Genomic DNA, 19636 nt, shown 5'->3' with positions numbered 1-19636 from the left:
GCTTCAATGGGGCTTCCATAGGCTAAAGTTCCAAAAATTAACTCAATTGTCCAATGGCCAAAGCAGGGGGAAATTTGGATGGTCATGGGAAGATTAAAAAGTCTTGCCACATCCCTAGGAAGGAGGGGCGAGCCCTTTTAGTAGGGGATGAGAGAGAAACACACACTCTCTCTCTCTCTCTCTCTCTCTCTCTCTCTCTCTCTCTCTCTCTCTCTCTCTCTCTCTCTCTCTCTCTCTCTCTCTCTCTCTCTCTCTCTCTCTCCAAGCCTCCCCCTTTACACGCAGGGAATACTAGACACATGTCAGGCTCCTGGACCAGTTGCCCCCAATATCCCCTCAAACCCTATTGGATGGCCATAGAGGTGGACCAATGAGAACTAGGCCAGACCAAAGTTAGTCTAATCAATTTAAAAATGCTTGATAAAAGAACCAATAGAAATTAAGCTCCCTAGAAGACTATTTGACAGTCTACCAAGGGGTCCAATGAGCATTCAACAGCCCAATGGCTTGCCTGATTCTTATTGGCCAGAAGACTAAGAGGTCCAATGAGAGTTTAATTGAATCATTTAATTACCTAAAGCTCTCACAAAAGGGAAAAGGGGGACACATGTCAAAAGGCTATCAATTATGCTTCTAATTTGTGATTGGCTAAGCTTTGTAGTAGCCAATAGGATGCCAGCATGAGCAAAAAGCAAGAGGGGTAGACTAAGAGAGAGGGAGTTGGACATTAGGTGTGTTTTTCAAGCATAATTTGGTGCATGAAGCTTCCATATTCATTGCACCAATGAGTTTTGTCAAGTAACACAAGAATTGTATTGTACAAAAGTCTCCTTTAATGGGAGAAGCTATAATATAAAGCCTTTATGGAGGGAGGACTGCCTCCATGTAAATCCGGTCCTCAACTGTTGTCAATTGTTCTATTTCTCTCTCTTTTCAAGTATTGTCAGTTCCAAATTAGCTAGGTATAAATTTCTATGTTGCTTTCTCAAATTAAGTACTCCCTCTATACTCATTAGGAACTTGTTCTTAATGAAATGCTCACTATGTTATCAATTTTGGCTATACACGAGTTACTAGTGCATTAAATGTTACAATATGGGGGAGTATGTTAACTCCCAAAGGCCTCGTACCATATCTGCGGTCATACACCATACCATGGTGGCTTCAAGAATCAACTCCCAGCAAGGGGCTAAGAGAAATCTTAAGTCCATGGAAAGCAAGGACCGTAATGAGCCTAAGGGTAAGGACAATGTCCAAAAGTCTCCCAAAGGAAACGCCAACAACAACAAAGCTAAGGAGAAGGGATTTTATAAAGGCAACAATAAACTCTCTCCTAAAGAGCTAGAACGTTAGCAAAAAGACAACCGTTGTTTCAAGTGCGGGGAGCAAGGGCATGCCTATCGTGCTTGCCCCCACAAGAATACATGTAATGAGCCTCCTAGAGCTACCTTGGTCAAAATTCAAGAAGAGGAAGCTCATCACAAAGGATATCCTCTATGTCATGCTTGGGAGAGGTAAGAGAACATGATGCTTTCATTCTCTTTGACCCAGGTTCTACTCAGAATTTCATATCCACAGAGTTGGCCACCAAGCTAGGCATCCAAGCCTATGAGATGGGAGATGTCTTACCTGTCGATGGTGCTTTCAAGGGGCAAGAAGCCTCAGTCATTCCCTTAATTGGGAGATTGAGGCTCCATGTCCAAAGCTATGTTGACAAGGAGGATTTCTTCATCTCTCCTCTCAAGCATGAGGATGTAATCCTAGGGGCACCATGGTTTGATCGCATGGTTGCCAATGTTAAATTCCCTGAAAGGCAAATCTACTTTAGGTCCAGGAAAAAGATATGTACATAGGTGCTAAGGAGTTGGGTAGCACCATACCCATTGTACATAAACAAGATTTCAATCAGTCAATAAAGAGCTTTATTTCCGTATACATGATTTTTGTTAAATATTCTCAAAATGAACCTAATGTTTTAGCAAAAGAAGATATAAACAATCAAAAGGAATTAGAGTTATCGAATTTCCTCAAGGGATTCCAAGATGTTTTTATTGACAACATTGCTTGTGAGCTACCTCCCAAACGAGGGGATGACGATCATGCAATTGAACTTCTTCCTGGAAGCTCACTGCCTAATAAACCTCCTTCTCAAGTTTCTCAAGCTCAACAAGAGGAGATTATGTGGCAAATGCATGAGCTGGTTGAGAAAGGCATGGTTAGGCCTAGTTCATCTTCATTTTGTTCACCACTATTATTAGTGCAAAAGAAAGATGGCACATATTGTACGTGTGTCGACTATAGAGAACTAAATAGGATCACTATTAAGAATAGGTTTCCCATTCCATGGGTAGAAGACCTATTTGATAAGCTACATGAGTTGATCTACTTTAGTAGGATTGACCTATAAAGTGGGTACCATCAAATAAGGATAGTAGACATTGTAAAGACCGCATTTTGCACTACGTTTGGCCTTTACAAGTACATTGTCATAACTTTTGGCTTGACCAATGTACCAAATTTAACCGCCTGATGGAGCTATCCAGGCCTCAACAAACCTTTACTGGATTGTTCTTTGATGATATAATCATCTACTCTAATTCATTAGACGAACATAGGCAACACCTCCAGGTAATATTGCAAGTTTTACGAGAGAATAAACTTTATTTTAATCGAAAGAAAAGTGAATTTTTTGTACAAGAGATTCAATATTTAGGTCACATTATCTCTCAAGATGGCATCCAGCTGGATCCATCAAAGTTAGAGGTAATAAAAGGATGGCCTAATCCAAGGAATCTGCATGAACTAAGAAGCTTTATAGGTATATGTATGCATACTATAGACGCTTCATAGAAAAGTTCTCACAAATCACGGGACCATTACGTGACCTAACAAAGAAAAACGTTAGGTATATATGGTCCACCAAGGAGAACAATGCTTTCAAAAAGCTTAAAGAGAAGCTTATCTCTCAACCTGTGTTGCCGGATCCCTCAAAGCCACTTGAGGTCCAATGTGACCCATGGGGTGACTGCCTTGGAGCTGTTTTACTCCAAGAAGGGCACGCCATAGCCTATGAAAGTCGAATGCTCAACCTTGTTGAGCAGGCGTGAGGACCTAGAGTGGTGAGATTGGACACATACTGATTGTCTGACTAGGAAGTGGTTGATTTTCTTTTGTCATAGAATGAGTAGCCCACTGAGTTCACTTTGGTGAGATTGACACTCTCATTAAGTCTCCGTGCCCCATCCCGAGTCGCTTCCTTGCATATTGACACTATGTTAGTACAAAAGAGCTATGCTGCAGACGTCCATCACTGCGACCCGCTAACATTGGCGCCGTTGCCGAGGAAACCGATCCTTAGGTGGTGAGTGACTCAGTGTACAAAAAAATCTTCCTTTGAAGCTTTAGACACCCGTTTCGCTTACACATACACAGTGAAGCAGTTAGGCGTAGGTTTAGTGCTTGGTAGAGAATGGAGTCCGAGACTAGCCAGTGCTACTCCTTAAGGGCAAAGAAAGCTGTCAGTGAAGTACAAGATAGTATTTCGTTCTTTGATTTTCCCATGCTTGGAAAGGACTGCTCCACCACACACTTCGTTGTTATTATTTTACTATTAAGTTCATTTATGTTTGCATATTCATTTCAGTTTATAGGAGTAGGTTAGGAAACAATTTACACCATCATTTGGGGCCAAAAGGATCGAGGAAAAAACTGTCAAAAACCTTATTTTGGTGTTGAAGACCATAACTCTGAAAAGTTGAAGAAGGGATGGTCAGAGCTTCAAAATTGGACCAAACCCAGAAAAACCTTCAAAAAGGGGATAAAAACACTTGTTGAAAACAGACTGTGCAGAAAACTTCCATTTTGCTTGTCCAACATGGATTGCGGTCCATGTACCTTTTTGGTAAAACGTTCTAAAACCGTTTCCTTTGCTTAGAACAGGCTCTGAGGCATCAAAACCTTGAGTTTGGTCAGAAATAGAGTGCTAGAAGATCACTAAATTCAAGAAATTGGGGTGAACAGAGCAAAACCTTGGGAATTGAGGAAAATAGAAAAAAATAAACTTTTACTTGTCCAAATTCAAAAAGGGAAGAGAATTGGGATCAACTAGAAATAGGGAACTAGCATAACCAAAAATCATGTCCAGATGCTTCCCAACATGGATCGTGATCCATGTTCCAGGTGGACATCTGATAGTAAGATTTGACCACTGTACTCGTGATTACTAGTTGGACAACTTTTCCAAAAGGAGCCATAGACAAAAAGTAAAAAAACCTAATCAAAATACCAAAAAAGGAGTTATTTGCAAAAAACCGCAAAACAGACAAAATCTTGCTTTTGACTTGGAAAAAACTGATCAAATCCAAACAGATTTGGGGAATAGCATTACCAGACCTTGTGTCACTAGCTCACAAAGTATCAGTCCAAAATCTTGCCAAACATGGATCGCGATCCATGTACCTTTCTGGAATTTTGAGCTGATAATGGACAAGTAGAAAAGTGATAACAATTGAAGCATTTTCTCCCAAAGGACCCTTATCAGAAAAGTTCAAAAAGAGGGCAAAAATCAAATCAAGGGGGAACCACTAAAACAAACCCTAAAACTGACTTTTGGATGACCTAAAAAACTTCAAAACATTCAAAAACCATATAGCCAACATCACTAGGCCAAGGACTATTTGTGTGCCAAGTTTCAGTGCATACTGACACTAAGGAACATGGATCGCGATCCATGTTCCCCTGACACCTTTTGATATCAGACTGGAACCCATAGCTAGAGGGCATCACAAAGAGTCTAGTGCTCTTGTCAAAATTGAATTTGGATGCAAAAAACCATCCCAAAAGCCCAAAACTGGTAGAAGCTCAGACAAAGTGACAAAATTAACCTATCTTCCAATCCAGAGGTTCATTTCTAAAAATTTTGATACCTTAAGACCTCATAATCATGCTGAACCTGATGGTAGCAACAAAAGTTCATTTGGCTTCCCAACATGGATCGCGATCCATGTACCTCTGAGTTAGAACAAAAACAAAATTTTACCACACAAAGAGCTAGTTCACAGTATCTTGGTGGTTCTTTCAAAATTGAAATTGAACCTAAATTGTTGATGTTGTGTGAGTAATTGTGTGCTACTAAAAACATAGCTAAATTTTGTCGATTAAAAGCAAGAACTAACAAGAACGGATGTAAGCTCACAGCTATCAAACAAATTTTTGACAGGGTGCAAGTACTAGAGAATACTACCCAGCAAGCAAGATCAAACGGAAGATTCAAACTAGTTAATGAGGTAACTCGGTTTGTATTTTGGTTTACCAATTCTTCATGAATTTGCGATCAGGAAGATTGTACCAGAATAGGAATCCCAACATCTTTGATCAAGGGAGCAATCACTCGATGGAAGAAAGTGTGAATCAGAGACCATTGCCGCCTTTGGAACCCATTTTAGAGGAGAGCTTCTCTGACACTTCGTTAGAGAGATCATACAACCTCATGACTGAAGATTCTAACAAGTCAAACCCTACGGGAACAGCTTCAATGGGTGCAGGTCCTTCTCAACCTGCATCTAATGTAAAATTGTTGTATTTGAAGTTTCAATTTGAAAATATGCTTAAGGCCAAAATCTATAAGGATGGAATGGATCGCTATTGTGTTAAGTTGGAAAATAAGCCGAGTTCAGAGACCTTGTAGATGTTGATTATGACGGGGATAGTAGGACAAACAACCTTTTCATTGATTACAAAAACATATTGATTGGACAAGATATGTCTAAGATTAAGATACTCGCAAAGGTGATTGAGATTCCAGTCATAATTATTCACCGAGATGTCGTGCACTACATTGTCATGGAGGCATATTTGCAGATCAATTGATTCTCTAGGAGCAACATCAGAGTCTAGTGCCTCCCATTCTCCCTTCGTCAACTTCCATCTTGTATAGGGAAACATAATTGACAAGCTTTGCTTTGCAATATTGTATCTGCATGCCACATTCTCATCAACTACAGAGCACTTGATTGTATCACCCTGGTGGTTGACCACCTTAGTCTCCCATCCAAATGCAAGGAAATCGTTGATGAGAACACTCTGCAGTCGAAAGATAACCACAAACACATAAAGGGACATAAACCAAGTTAGGAAAGCTTTATGGGAACCATAGGTGCACTTCATTGTTGAATTCACATTTGCCTCAATTCTCCTTTTGGTTGCTATGATCAAGGCACTATTAGGCTTAGGCCATTCCATACTCTGCATGGTTGGTGGATGAACCAGAGAAAGATCACCATACCCAGTTTGCCTAGGCATTACATAAGTGTGGTTATAAAAAAAAATGTCCCGTGAGACAAGCTCCACGGATGGACAACCAGTAAAGAGCACCTTGCCAAGGTAAACGTGGATGGCCTTAAAAGTTCCTGTGAAGGACTCTATTGGCTCCCACTCTACAAAATTAGATGGGAATACATCTACAAACATGAACAAGCAATGAAAGCCTTATTGACATCAAAGCAATATATACAACAGAAATACAAAATATACAATTTAAAAACTTGACAGAGGAGTGAAATTATAGTTTGCGAGAAACCTCGATGGAGCCACTGTTGTCTCTAGCTTCAGTTGTGAAGCAACATACACATGTTGCACCTTTGCAAGACGGTTGCTGTCATGGGTTTGCTTGAACTCCATGATGCTTCCCTTCCAATGGTGTGCTCTAGAAGCCATGTGTCTCCTTGAGACCTTGTGTGCACCTCTTGAGCTGGGCTGCATTGTCACCCGCATCAATCGTTTGAACTCCATCGTCACCCAACATCCACTGTCGTCTTGTACATTGCTGCATGAAATGGATTCAATGAAACTCTTAGGTCGTCCAATACTTGATGATGCCATGGGGAATAGTGGCACAACCCGCAGAAAAACACTTATGATTCAAGATTGCACATCTATGTTCTCAGTTGTATAGAGCAAGACGAAGGATGCCACTTACTACTATACTACTCCACCTACTTGTTGGCTTAATAGGGAAGATAACGTTGCAAAGCTTGAGAGGAAAGTAGATCCTCTCTAGAGAGCACAATGGAGAAGGACCAGGAAACCTGTTGAGGAAAGAAAGAGGGATGATCTAGTAGAAGGATATGCTGCAGATCTTCAGCTTTAGGTAGAGGTGTTTAGTGAGGCTCACGGAGAAATGGAGAACTTCAGCTTGAGGAGAATCCAGAAAGCTTGAGGAGAATGTAGTAAGCTTGAGGAGGGAAAGGAGGTTCAAACTTCTGTTGCAGAGGAAAAACTGAAAGGAAGGAAAAAGAAGCAACTCTTGCAAGATGAAGTGAAGAGAAGTGAGAGATGATACAGTAGAGAGAGAGGGAGGGAATGATCATCACATTTTTGGAGGGACTCCTTTTTAGGAGAGAGGGGGGAGAAACTAGCAGTCACTAGAGAGACAAAGTATTGGTATTTACTCAACTATTTAGAGAAAAGTTCATTTTTTTGAATTTATAAGAGATTTTCTCTTTGTATTTTAAGAAAGAGCACAAGTTTGACCACTTACTTTTAGGCCCTGCCATACCCACCATTTCAGTCCACATGGCATCCACCATTTGCCCCTTCTATAATCTCCTTTTTAATCCCATGGCAAGAAAAAGGCCCCCTTAGACCCCATTCCCTTCCTAACACATAGCAGAAGAGGTAGCGCTACTTCTTATGCTATGATTAGTTCAAGCTTTTTGGGACTTTGCTAAAAACATGGCTTGGCTTTTGATAGTCAACTCTCCCAATTTCCCTTCACTTTTTACAATAAAACTGACTAATTGGGCAATATCCAATTCTTAGTTCCTATGATCGAGGTTCTACGCTTGTACTTACTCACATCTCAGGTTTCAAAGTTCAAAACCTCTACTTATGCAGTGAAATTCGTATCCTTTTTCTCATACCACTCTTCCCCTCGAGATATGTCCGTGGGTGGCAATCCATTAAAGCAATTTACATGAGTGTGCCGTTCATTGACATCATGTCTATAGAAATACCTACTTGAGTTCACTGTCGTTCGATATGTTTGAGCCAAATCACAAATATATCTAGGCTTCTCATAGTCATTGAAAGTGATAGCGACAATGTGAGGAAAGAACTTAAGGATAGGCCCATAAACTCTATCATGAGGTATCTAATAGAGTCGGTTGCCGCTATTGGACTTCTTCCAAACCCAAATTATGACTTTCTCACAGAAGCGATATCTTTGGTTAAGCATGAGGACCTTTTTACTATGAATGTTCTCTAGTCTTGTAATGCGAGAAGTGAGCACAGGTCAAGGTAAAGAACATATTCCTATACTTTAACATAGCCTTCCTAAAATCTTCTTCTTGACCCAAAGTTGTGGGTCGACCATGTACCTATCTAGCCCTTAGGTCCGATGTTCAGGATGTGCTTCGACATGTAGTTTCCATGCTACATAAGTATTTGGAACAAGATAGTCTCTAGTCCCCTTTGAAGCTCGAACCACTTCAACTCCTCAAAGGACATTGGACCCAAGCACATAGTTGAAAAAGACATTTTATGCAAAATCACTTGGAAGTTCATCTAGACCGTCAAGAAGATCCATCTAAAAACAAGATAAGGAGAGAGTAGACTTAGTACACATGTATACCAAAAATGAGTCTATATTATTCATCAAATTTAGTTTTTATGATTTCTTTTCAATATTACTAATTATTTGGAGCCTAATCTCTAAATATTCTCTTAACTTTTATGAATGAAAATTCTTTTAGACCTTCCATACAACAACGTGGTTATTGTTATCTTTTCTAACTTTTCTGACCTATGAAAGTTGCAAGTGATTCAAACTTCTTGTCAAATTCAACAATCCTTAGCATTTGGGAGCACATTGCCAAGTAGCAGTACATATCTTCTAGACCCAGCCACATCCTAAGTTGCACTAGTCTAAGGTTGGAAAACCAATCTCTCAGACTATCATCGATGTAAATAAAGAATTGACAGAAGGGTTCTTGATAAAGAGTAAGGTAACTACATTCAACACTTTTCCAATAAGCTGTGTTTGCTAGCATTGCAAAGACTTTAGTCCCGATTTCTGAATAAAAGAGCTCCCTCGCATCCCTCGGTAACCGTGTTGCCATATTGTTGAATATTATGGCCAAAACCTTGTTCCCCTTGTTAAAGGATTCAAACGTCACCTTAGGAGCCATTCTTACTACAAAACAAACATTCAAAGAAATTCTTAATACCGTTGTTGAACACTTCAACCACTTCATCATAACTCATGACCACACAATCCTATACAAGAAGAAAAGTCAATCAGGAATCACCAATCAATGTCACTTGTAGATGCATTGTGAATACAATATCCTTTCTCAAACAGCATGCATGAATGCGTTCATGATGCATAACTAACCCGACTAGTATCAGGCTTTAGGCTATCCCCATAACCTTAAGCAAAGGCTCTAATACTAGGTGAGAGATACCCCTCCCCAGGGGTCTATGCACAAAATACACAATTTACACTTTTATACAACTTTCAATCAACATCAGAATTGCAAAATTGTTTGCATATTGGAGGACTTCTTAGCGTCCTACCTAGCATGGAGTTTAGGCCATGAGTCAGATTGCATACAGAGGCACCTAGAAACTAGTGCTACCTTCGAATGGGTGATATTAATGAAAGCATGCTCAAGAAAAATAACATTGTGGAGGGTGAATATATGTGTACACCGCATTGCGCGCGCGCGCGAGAGAGAGAGAGAGAGAGAGAGAGAGAGAGAGAGAGAGAGAGAGAGAGAGAGAGAGAGAGAGAGAGAGAGAGAGAGAGAGAGAGAGAGAGAGAGAGAGAGAGAGAGAGAGAGAGAGAGAGAGAGAGAGAGAGAGAGAGAGAGAGAGAGAGAATAGTGGAGAGTGAAATAGAGTGCACAAAGACACATGATAATGACAACAGAGAATCTTGAAATTCCCCATCTAAATGAAATAGGCAACCGTGTATTAATGCAATAACAAAATCTGGGTATACCAGAACATAAAGATATAACAAAATGACTAGTAGAGCATCGGACCCTGTGTAGGGATTGACTGATCCACCCATCCACTTTCGCTCTACTATGGACAAAGAGAATTTAACTTCTCCAGGAGCGGGTTAGAGCTCCAACCTACCTAAGCCATACATAGGTTGAGGCCTCTTCACCTCCCTCCATGAACCCCGAGCTCTGAATGGATCCCAAACACTAGTAGATGGTAGGGTATCAACATCAATCATACAAGTTTAGGTGCCATGCTCTTCGATTCCCAGCATCGAGTATTTAGGCAAAGTTGAGGCAAGATCCTCGACTCTTAGTTGTGTAGGTCGTTCAACCCCCGACGCACTAACCGTGTAGAAAGATGATCCTACCAAAAAAGAAGACCTAGGAAAAATCCCCAATCTAGCAAAGCCCCAGGTCAACAACCCTTTTGTCTAAGGATAAGCGATGTAGGTGATCCTAGTCTTGTAGTGATGTTGCCATGAGGAACATAACACATATTTCCAATCACAATAGAATCTTCCATATGCACAAAGAATCTTTTCCAAGCAGCCAGACTATAGAGGGTCTCTTCCCTTGCACGTTGTCGAGCAGCTCCGCTTCCATGAAGGAAAAATGAGCAAAGGGATGCAAGTTAAGATTCTTTGAAGGCTACATGTTTATTGAACATTGAATAGGGCTTTATAATAAGCTATATTTATACTAAATGTATGCCAGATGCATCTTTTAAAGGGCCAAACATTGTCTTAATGATTCTAAAAGAGAGTATGGTTGAAGTGATCTTGAATGGAAGTTTATGGGCTAGAACTGTAGTGCTCAAAGTGCTCTACAGGCTTGTCTTTATGACTCGTCGATTGGAGCTACGGTGAGAAAAGTATGAAAATTTGAAGTTTGAGTAGTTTGCAGATTTGTATCAGATTGGGAAATAGTAGATGAAGGACCAAAGATGCACCAAGTGCATGGGCCTAAATTGATCTATAGGCCTATCTTCACAGCTCATTGATTGGAGCTATGGTGAGGAAAGTATGACATTTTGAAGTTTGAGTAGTTTGGAGATATGTACCAGATTGGGAAATTGTAGATGAAGGACCAGGGATGAAGCAAGTGCATGAGCCTGAAGTGCTCGTCTTGTGGAGCGCATCGATCCTTTTAGATCGGAAATCAGAGTTTTGTTGCCAAGATACAGCTAGTTGAATTTTTACCGGGGGCCAGCTATGTGCCAGGTTGGTCGCCTCGATCAGTGTGCCATCTGAAGGTTTTGCAACCTTGCAAGGGTTTGTATGCAAAGTGTGTAGTACTTGAAGGCCATAGGAGTTTATGGATCATCGATCACTGACGAGATGTTGAAGTTCAAAGTCGGTGGCGGTTGCCAATCGAACGATGCTAGATGGGTTTTCTGATTTTTGTTGCTTTGGTTGGAGGATCCGATGGGGTCAAAAAGAAGACAAGGCTAGGTGGATTGAAGGCAAGAAGATGAAGTTTTGTTGAGGCTTGACGGATTAGTCACCGAGTCCATGGGCATAATATTGCAGGTGGTTGAAATTGGGCAAGAAAATAGTTGTTTCTATTGAGGTTCTTGGGGAAACTTATGAGGTTTGGAGGGGAAAGTGGCTCAAAGGATGCCACGTGTCAAGCCCGTCTAATCCCACATGCACAAGCACGCTTTGGGGCCGTAGGGTATAAAAGTTGGGCCTCGCCCTTTGTAGGAAGCAAAGGAGGAGAGAGGACATGAGATCTTTCATGGCTATGGTGGTGTCATGGCAGAGCTATGCGCAGGGCGCTCCATGGCTGATTTTGTTGACTTGATGGAGTGGGCGGCGACAACTGTTCACTGGTGGGCATCAATGCTGACATGTCATGCTTGTAAGATATTGGTCCCACAGCCTTCAAAGGCCAAGCTCTTTTATTATTGAGGGTAATTCCCCCCGTTGGTGTTGTCCCACCACTGTGACAACCAGAGGCGGGTGTATGCATGAGCCTTTGAGTCCAAGAAAGGGTTGCCAAAAATACAAAGGGTCCTCATGAAAATTAGAGTCCAAAAATAGAGGAAAGAGACGCTACACATGCCAAAAAAGGAAAACAATAGCACATATTTCTTATTGGCATTCAAAGGAAGACGTGTTTGGGCGATCAAGGAGAAGACTGGTTGAGCAAGAAGAGCAAGGGATAGAGAGTTCTTGGGAGATCGATTAGAGGAGAGCTTCACTTTCATCATTGTGAGCTCTACCTCTTATGCCATGAACTATTTGGATTTAGTTTGTGCTAAGCGAATTGGACTAAACCTTTTTATAAAGGAGCCTAAACTCCTTAAATTGCAATTAACGGTGTCGTTAACGGCATTGGTGTGGCAATCAAGGTTCGACTCTCACCCTTGATTTCAAGTTCAATTGTTCTAGTATTTCATTTACATTTCAAAGTGGTCTTTTGTCTATTGTGCGGTGTTGTGCATCTACCTCATCTCACTTTTCTCACAACCAGCATCCTGGTGCTGTCCCGGCTCACCTTTCGAGCACATATCCCTCGACAACGTTTTCATGTGGGAGGTCTAAGAGAATACCCAATTATGAGAGTGAATAGATTTTTTAGAGATTTGGCTCTAAAACATCAGTAATATTGAAAAGAAATCATAAAAATCAAATTTTGATGAATAAAGAGCATAGACTCAGTTTTGGTATACATGTGTACTGAGTCTTCTCTCTCCTTGTCTTGTTTTCCGATGGTTCTTCTTGACTGTCTAGATGAACTTCCAAGTGTTTTCACACGAAATGTCTTTTTCAACTATGCGGTTGGATTCAATGTGGAGTTGAAGTGGTTTGAGCTTCAAAGGGGACTGGAGACTATGTTGTTCCAAATACTTATGTAGCATGGGAACTGCATGTCAAAGCACAACCTGAACATGGACCCAAGTGCCGGATAGGTACATGGCCAACCCACAACTTTGGGTCAAGGAGAATATTTAGGAAGGTGATGTTAAAGTACAGGGATATGTTCTTTACCTTGACATGTGCTCACTTCTGGACATACCAAGCCAAGAGATCATTCTTAGTAAAAAGGCCCTCTCACTTCTAGAAGATGCTATTATGATTGGACTCATGTGTTATGTTCTCATGGCAAGGGGTTTGAAATTTCAAACATCATGAAGAATCAATTTCAAACCTATTTCCATGAGAGTGGGCAACAGGTTTGCAATCCTCAAGTCCAAACGTACATAGCAATGTCTCTAAGTACCTTCTATAACACAAGGCAATACCACCATCACACTGCTTAAATTGTATGCCCAAGTAATGATATAACAGACCCAAATACTTGAAAGTAGCATTCACATCAGCCTTAAATTTAGAAATATGTACCTCATTTGGATTAGTGATTAGCAAATTATCCACATATAGAACAACAATGATTAGTACATCACATTCATGCTTTACATACAAAAATCAGCTCTTTGTTGGACTGTTACAAAAGCCTCGTTTGAACAAATTAGTGTGAGATTTCTCATGCCAAGGACGAGGAGACTGCTTCAACCCATATAAAGCATTTTTACATTTTCACACTTTATCCTCTTGTCATTTCTTTGACAAAACCACGAGGCTGTGTTACATAAACTTCCTCAAATATGTCACCATTCAAGAAAGTAGTAACAATGTCTGATTGATGTACATCCCAACCAAAATGAGGTTCCAATGCACATAGAAAATGCAAAGTAGTCATACGATAAGTGGGAGAAAACAAGAAAAAAATACAAAGGAGTCAAACTTCAGGAAGAAATTCCAACCAACATGACTCAAGAAAGTGGTTCGTCACAAGTAATTAAATCTATGATTGCTACGTCTGTGGTGACACGTAGATCCATTTATGGGTGCAACCACTTTGATGACCATAGAAACACAAAAGGTAGGTAATGAACAATTGAGTGATCTCTTTGAATCCATGGTTGATAGTCACATTTCATGGGGGTGGATTGGTGTGCATATTGTGCCATACAATTATCTCTTGCCAAGAATTTCTATTTTTTATCTTTTAACCAATAGATCCATTAGAATGAAAAATGATTGTGTGGAAAAACTCATGGCTTTAATAGCTGAAAGAGATTATCAACCTACAATGGCACGTTTTATCATGTCAAAAGCTTTCCTTGGGTAAGATCTTGTACCTTTTAATAGGTGTGATATTTATGAAAGAGAGTTGGTGATGTCTGCCACGTTCAGTAATCAAATTAGAGCCATTCTAGAGCTTAGTCAAATGTAGAGAAAATGTCCATTGTGTGGGATGGGAATCATCAACTTCATGCATGGAAAGATTGGGCACTGAGTCGTCAATCAGATGAATTCTTTGTTGGGGTAAAGGCGCTGTACCTTTGCTCGGGGCCGAACGTCTGGTGTTCAACTACCCATCCACCATGTGTACATACCCTTATTCTTTCTATATGAAGAATAAGGAGCTCCTCAATCATAGTCCTAGAGATTGCTCCACCCACACCATCTCGTGCTTCTCCCCTTCCCCACACGCACCACACCGCACCATGCATGCACGCATCCACGCACACATACACACTCACAAGTGGTATTAGAGCTACAACTTGGCGGCAGTGATGGTCCCTTGGCGGAAACAGAGCTCCCACAGAGCTCGGTGCTTCACGACACCGGATCGGAGTGGTTCAGGGTAGATCCAACACGCGAGATCCCGGATCTTGGCACCCCGACGCGCACCGCCTCTCTTGGCTTGGAGGGGATCTTCAAGATTCTCCCAGAATCTCAATAGGAATTGGAAAGGTCTATGCAATAGATCTAAGATGGTTTTTGAAGCTTGAGAAGAAGCACTTTGGGGCTGTAGTAGGCCTTTTTTTGGTGGTGTGTGGTACACACTCTCTCTCTCTCTCTCTCTCTCTCTCTCTCTCTCTCTCTCTCTCTCTCTCTCTCTCTCTCTCTCTCTCTCTCTCTCTCTCTCTCTCTCTCTCTCTCTCTCTCTCTCTCAATTGCAGTGCATAGAGCCGGGTAGCTCGGCATCGATTAAGGCAAGGGAAAGCTTGAAATTGGGGGCAATCAGAGCAGGTAGCACTTCCAAGAGTCAACCAAACTGGGGGCATTGGGTGAGCCATTAAGGCTTGCAATGAGTAGCAAGTATGACTTACAACCGAGTAGAGGAGACAACTGAAGGCAAGCATAGCCAGTTGCAATTAGGTAAGTAGAGAAGTGAGAGTAGATCGGCTGAGAGAAAATAGGTGAGGGCAACGTGTGAGTAGTAGCAAGTCTGCAACGAGCAGTAGGAGCAATCGAGAATACAGAGCATGTGGTGGTGTTGGTGTGCACACGCGCACATGCACACACACACCCATAACCCCTGTAGTCTTGATAGTCGACAGAGATTGGATCACACCTCTTGTGTGCAAGCTCCCAATACTGCCAAAGGCCCTCAACACCCCAAACCTTCTACGCTTGGTCCCCTGCTTACACGCACAGACACACCCAAGAAAGATGTGAATTGAGATAAAGTGAGTGAGTGAGTGAGTGAGAGAGAGAGAGAGAGAGAGAGAGAGAGAGAGAGAGAGAGAGAGAGAGAGAGAGAGAGAGAGAGAGAGAGAGAGAGAGAGAGAGAGAGAGAGAGAGAGAGAGAGAGAGAGAGAGAGAGAGAGAATAGTTTTTTTGACATCGGCATTGGAGTGCTCTTGTCCGACGATGAGAGGTGTTTTGCATCGGCTCGGTATCGGCCTCGACCATTGGTGATTGGCATTGGCATCAGTTTTGACCTTGATCATGAAATTTCTCAGCTCAATACTCTTCCCAACATTGCCAGCATCCAGTGATCCTCGGCCTTGCCTAGAGGGTGAGAGAGCAAGAGAGAGAGAGAAAGAGAGATTAGACATCTCTCCAGTTCGTAGTCTTTTGAGATTGGCGTTAGGCTCCTCACTCCAGCGAGCCCTACATAGATGGCTCAACATCGACATTAGTTTTTGAAACTGATTTGGCGGCTCGGCTTTAGTGACACTCTTTAAATTATTGATGGCTCAGCATTGGCTTTGAGCATGATGGCTTGGCGCATTGACTTTGACACCGATTAGGCGGCTATTCAGCTAGCGTACTTTCACCTGGCGGCAAAAGATGACATCGACGATGGTTTTCCTCGGCATATTAACTTTCCCATCTTGACATTAGCAAGAGATGATAGAGAAAGAGCGGAAACGGCTCTCCCCTACCCCCATCTGGAGCGGCCTGGCTTTGATGTACTCTCCACACTGTTTCGGCTTCAAAAGCTTCCCAGTTTTTGGCTTTGACTGCACATACCAACACATTAGGCTCTGATGGCCCATTTTGGAGCGGGTTTTTGTTTCCTTGAGCACACTTAGCTCTTGGCAGGTGTTTTTGGTCTATGTGTTTACCAACCGATGAGGTAGTGTGTGCCAGTTTCACAATGGTTTTTCTCATAGGTTGCACAATCTTTGTAGTACAGCTTATGCGGCACATGTAGTGCTCATGTACAATTGTGTGGAGCATTTCAAAGATTTTTTTACACAATTTGGTGCAGTTTCATGCTATGTATGCATTATGCAGATACATTTTGACCTAGCTATAGCTTGCAAGTAGTAGGTTTGCAGGTTTACATGTGTTTTTGGACAGGTATACGTCCATAAAGCCACTCGATCAGAAGTGAGCTATTTTGCCAGGGTTTTGGCAGCGCTATGTATGCCATTTGTGGATTTTTCTACTGAGACAATGTGTGTCTATTTTCACACGTATTTGGTGATATTTTTGAATTTTTGTTAGTTTTCAGGAGAAACTCTATTAAATTTTTTCTAGATTCTCACCATGGTTTATGCGTATTTGTAGTTTTCTCTTTCATGGGTTAAGTGGTCGAGTTGACTCGCACTATGACAGTTATCTGCAGCTTTTTTGGCTTGCAATTTGTGTTGAGTTTTGACTCATTTTGCAATGGAATTTTTGTTCGTTTTTCCCCGTCTTCTCGCCATAAGAATTTGCAGGGTTATGCCATCTTGCACAGTGGTGGATATATTCCCACTTTGAGAGTGATGGAGTGTTTACTCTCACTCTAACAGGTTTTGTCAGCTTGGACATGGCTTAGTGTTCTTGTACCCACTCTCACAGGAGTGAAAATTGTGTATGCTTGTGTGGCTACAGATAGACAGTCACATGTTTTATAGGTTTTTTGCAAACAGTTTCTCTTGTGGGATGCGTTTTGAGCCAGTTTGCTCTCTACTTGTGTATTATGTGCTTTACGCTTGATTGAGCAGTTTGTCTTAGTTTATGCTTGCAGATAGCAGATTGTGGATTTTTTTAATGTATATATGAGCATCAATTTTGATCCATTTGGTCATGGGTTTCATGATTGTGTAGTGGTCAAGTGATCTCCACTTTGTTGCCATTTTGGCATTCACTTATGGGGTAGCAGATATGTGGGATAGTGAGATACAACGGTCTTGCTCTTGCCATACGTACGAGGTTGGCATTGTGGTCACACATGGAGCATTAGACGTCGTTGTTTTAGATGTATGAGACAACAACGGAGATGTATGCATGATGCATATGCGGCTTTGACACATGTTAGAGAGGTAGTTCCAGTAGTAGTTTATGCTCGTGCTGGTGATGTCATGCTTGCCTCGAGTGTACCTCTTGCAGATATATCTATGGATAGCACACTTTCTCCACAGTGGTTACTAGATAGCGATGTTGATTTCCACGTCACAGCGGGAGTGGTTCATCACATTTTCTAGTGGGAGACTTGGTTGTGTGCACTTGGCCAATGGTTCAGCATTTGACATAGACGGTGCAAGAGACATTTTTTTGTCTTTGCCTAGTGGTGCATCATACATACTACGGCATGTGCACTACGGAAGTTGAGATAGAGCTTGATCTTAGTGAGACAATTAGCAAACTTTGGCTGTCAAATATTTCTTCTAGAGCAGTCTTTCCAGATGCATTGCGGTTCATTAGTGATTGCCAGAGGAGGCCGCAACGGCCTAGTATATCCTATGAATATGTCTGAGGCATAGTCTTGATTTTGTTGCTGGCATGCTTTGCGAGAGAGACAAGACATGTCTCTTCTGCAGGTGAGCTCCACCATGCTCGCGAGAAAGAGCATTTAGCTATGCAGGACATGACATTGGACTCTGTAGAGACAAAGATAGAGCGGTAGTGCTCTAGTGAGACACATCAGGTGTTGTCAGAGTTTGGGCAGACGGAGGTAGAGCAGGTCTTCTCCCTAGAGACACATACATGGATGATAGGTATAAAGTTCTTTGATATGCTCATATTAGAGGTTGATGAGTTGGTGCCAGGATGTACAATTTTGCATATGAGTGAGAGGGACATAGATTTCCCAGTCTTGGTGTTGACTATCCATACACGATGGGCAGTTCTGATGATGTAGTGATTGCAAATAGCACAAGGGAGGAAAGTACAGCCAGGTTTGAGTAGATCTTGTCAGTATTTGTGCATCTCATGTTCGATTTGTTAGTGTCGAGGCCCGATCTAGCAGCTGCAGTGAGAGCATTTGTAGTAGGGGTTGTCAGTCGTGTGATGACTGACACTAGCATGATGCATGGTGGAGTTTTGTAGACCATACACAGTTCTCTATGGGATTTACATGGAGGCTCTAGCGTGGGTACGCACGCCCGCTTACCACCAGAGCCGATATGAAATTTCTTGTACATACTAGTAGTTTAGCTAGTAGGTATCACTTATCGGTGCATCACCTTTAAGTGGGAGTTTGTTGGGGTAAAGGCATTGCGCCTTTGCTTGGGGCCGGATGCCCGGTCCACCGCTCGCCCGCCCACCGTGTGTACATACCCTTATTCTTTCTATATGAAGAGTAAGCAACTCCTCACTCATAGTCCTAGAGGTTGCTCCACCCACACCATCTCGTGCTTCTCCCCTTCCCCACATGCACCGCACCATGCACGTATGCATCCTCGCACACGTACACACACTCACATTCTTAGCACTGAAGGTTGAGTGCACACTCGTGAAGTTCAACCCTCAAGGAGATGGTGGAGATTCTATCAATACTTGGCATGATCAACAAGTAAGGTTATTTGCAATAACTTTGTTTCACTTGAATTTAAAATGGTTGCTAAATTGGTAATAAAAGAATTAGGGTCACACGAGCTCAAAGAGGAGGACATGGAAAAAGCTAAGAGGGAACTTTGTGGCACAACAATGAACCGTTCAAGATGCCTTATACTACTGATGTCTTTGCTAGCATAGCTATTGTGGAAGGAGAGTGTAATCTATAATTCACATGCATTGGATGACTTGACTATTGTAGGAGGATCTCAATGTAATGTATCAGCAAAAAATGTAGAGATTACCTACTCTGGGTATTAGAGAGTACCTTTCAAGAGAAGAAAAGCACAAAGCAAGATATAACATGGCAAAATTCCTCGTTTTGAAGGGGTTGGAGATAGCTATCATTGCCAATCCAGAGAATGGCACAAAATTCTTTTGAAAGTGCATTTCATTTGTGGGTTGCGAAGAGCAGGGGTGCAAAATGACCCCCTTCAATGTGCTCAAGGTTGCACATGTATGCATCAGCCTTGCAAAGTGAGTATTCTTTGCTTTTGAATGTATTGATTATCTACCAAAATATCCAATGAAACATTGTAGAACTTTTGTTTGGTGGAC

The sequence above is a fragment of the Adiantum capillus-veneris genome, chromosome 3, assembly GCF_014529385.1.
Source record: "Adiantum capillus-veneris isolate H3 chromosome 3, ASM1452938v2, whole genome shotgun sequence".
Lineage (NCBI taxonomy): Eukaryota > Viridiplantae > Streptophyta > Polypodiopsida > Polypodiales > Pteridaceae > Adiantum > Adiantum capillus-veneris.
Note: the sequence above shows the minus strand (reverse complement) of the source record.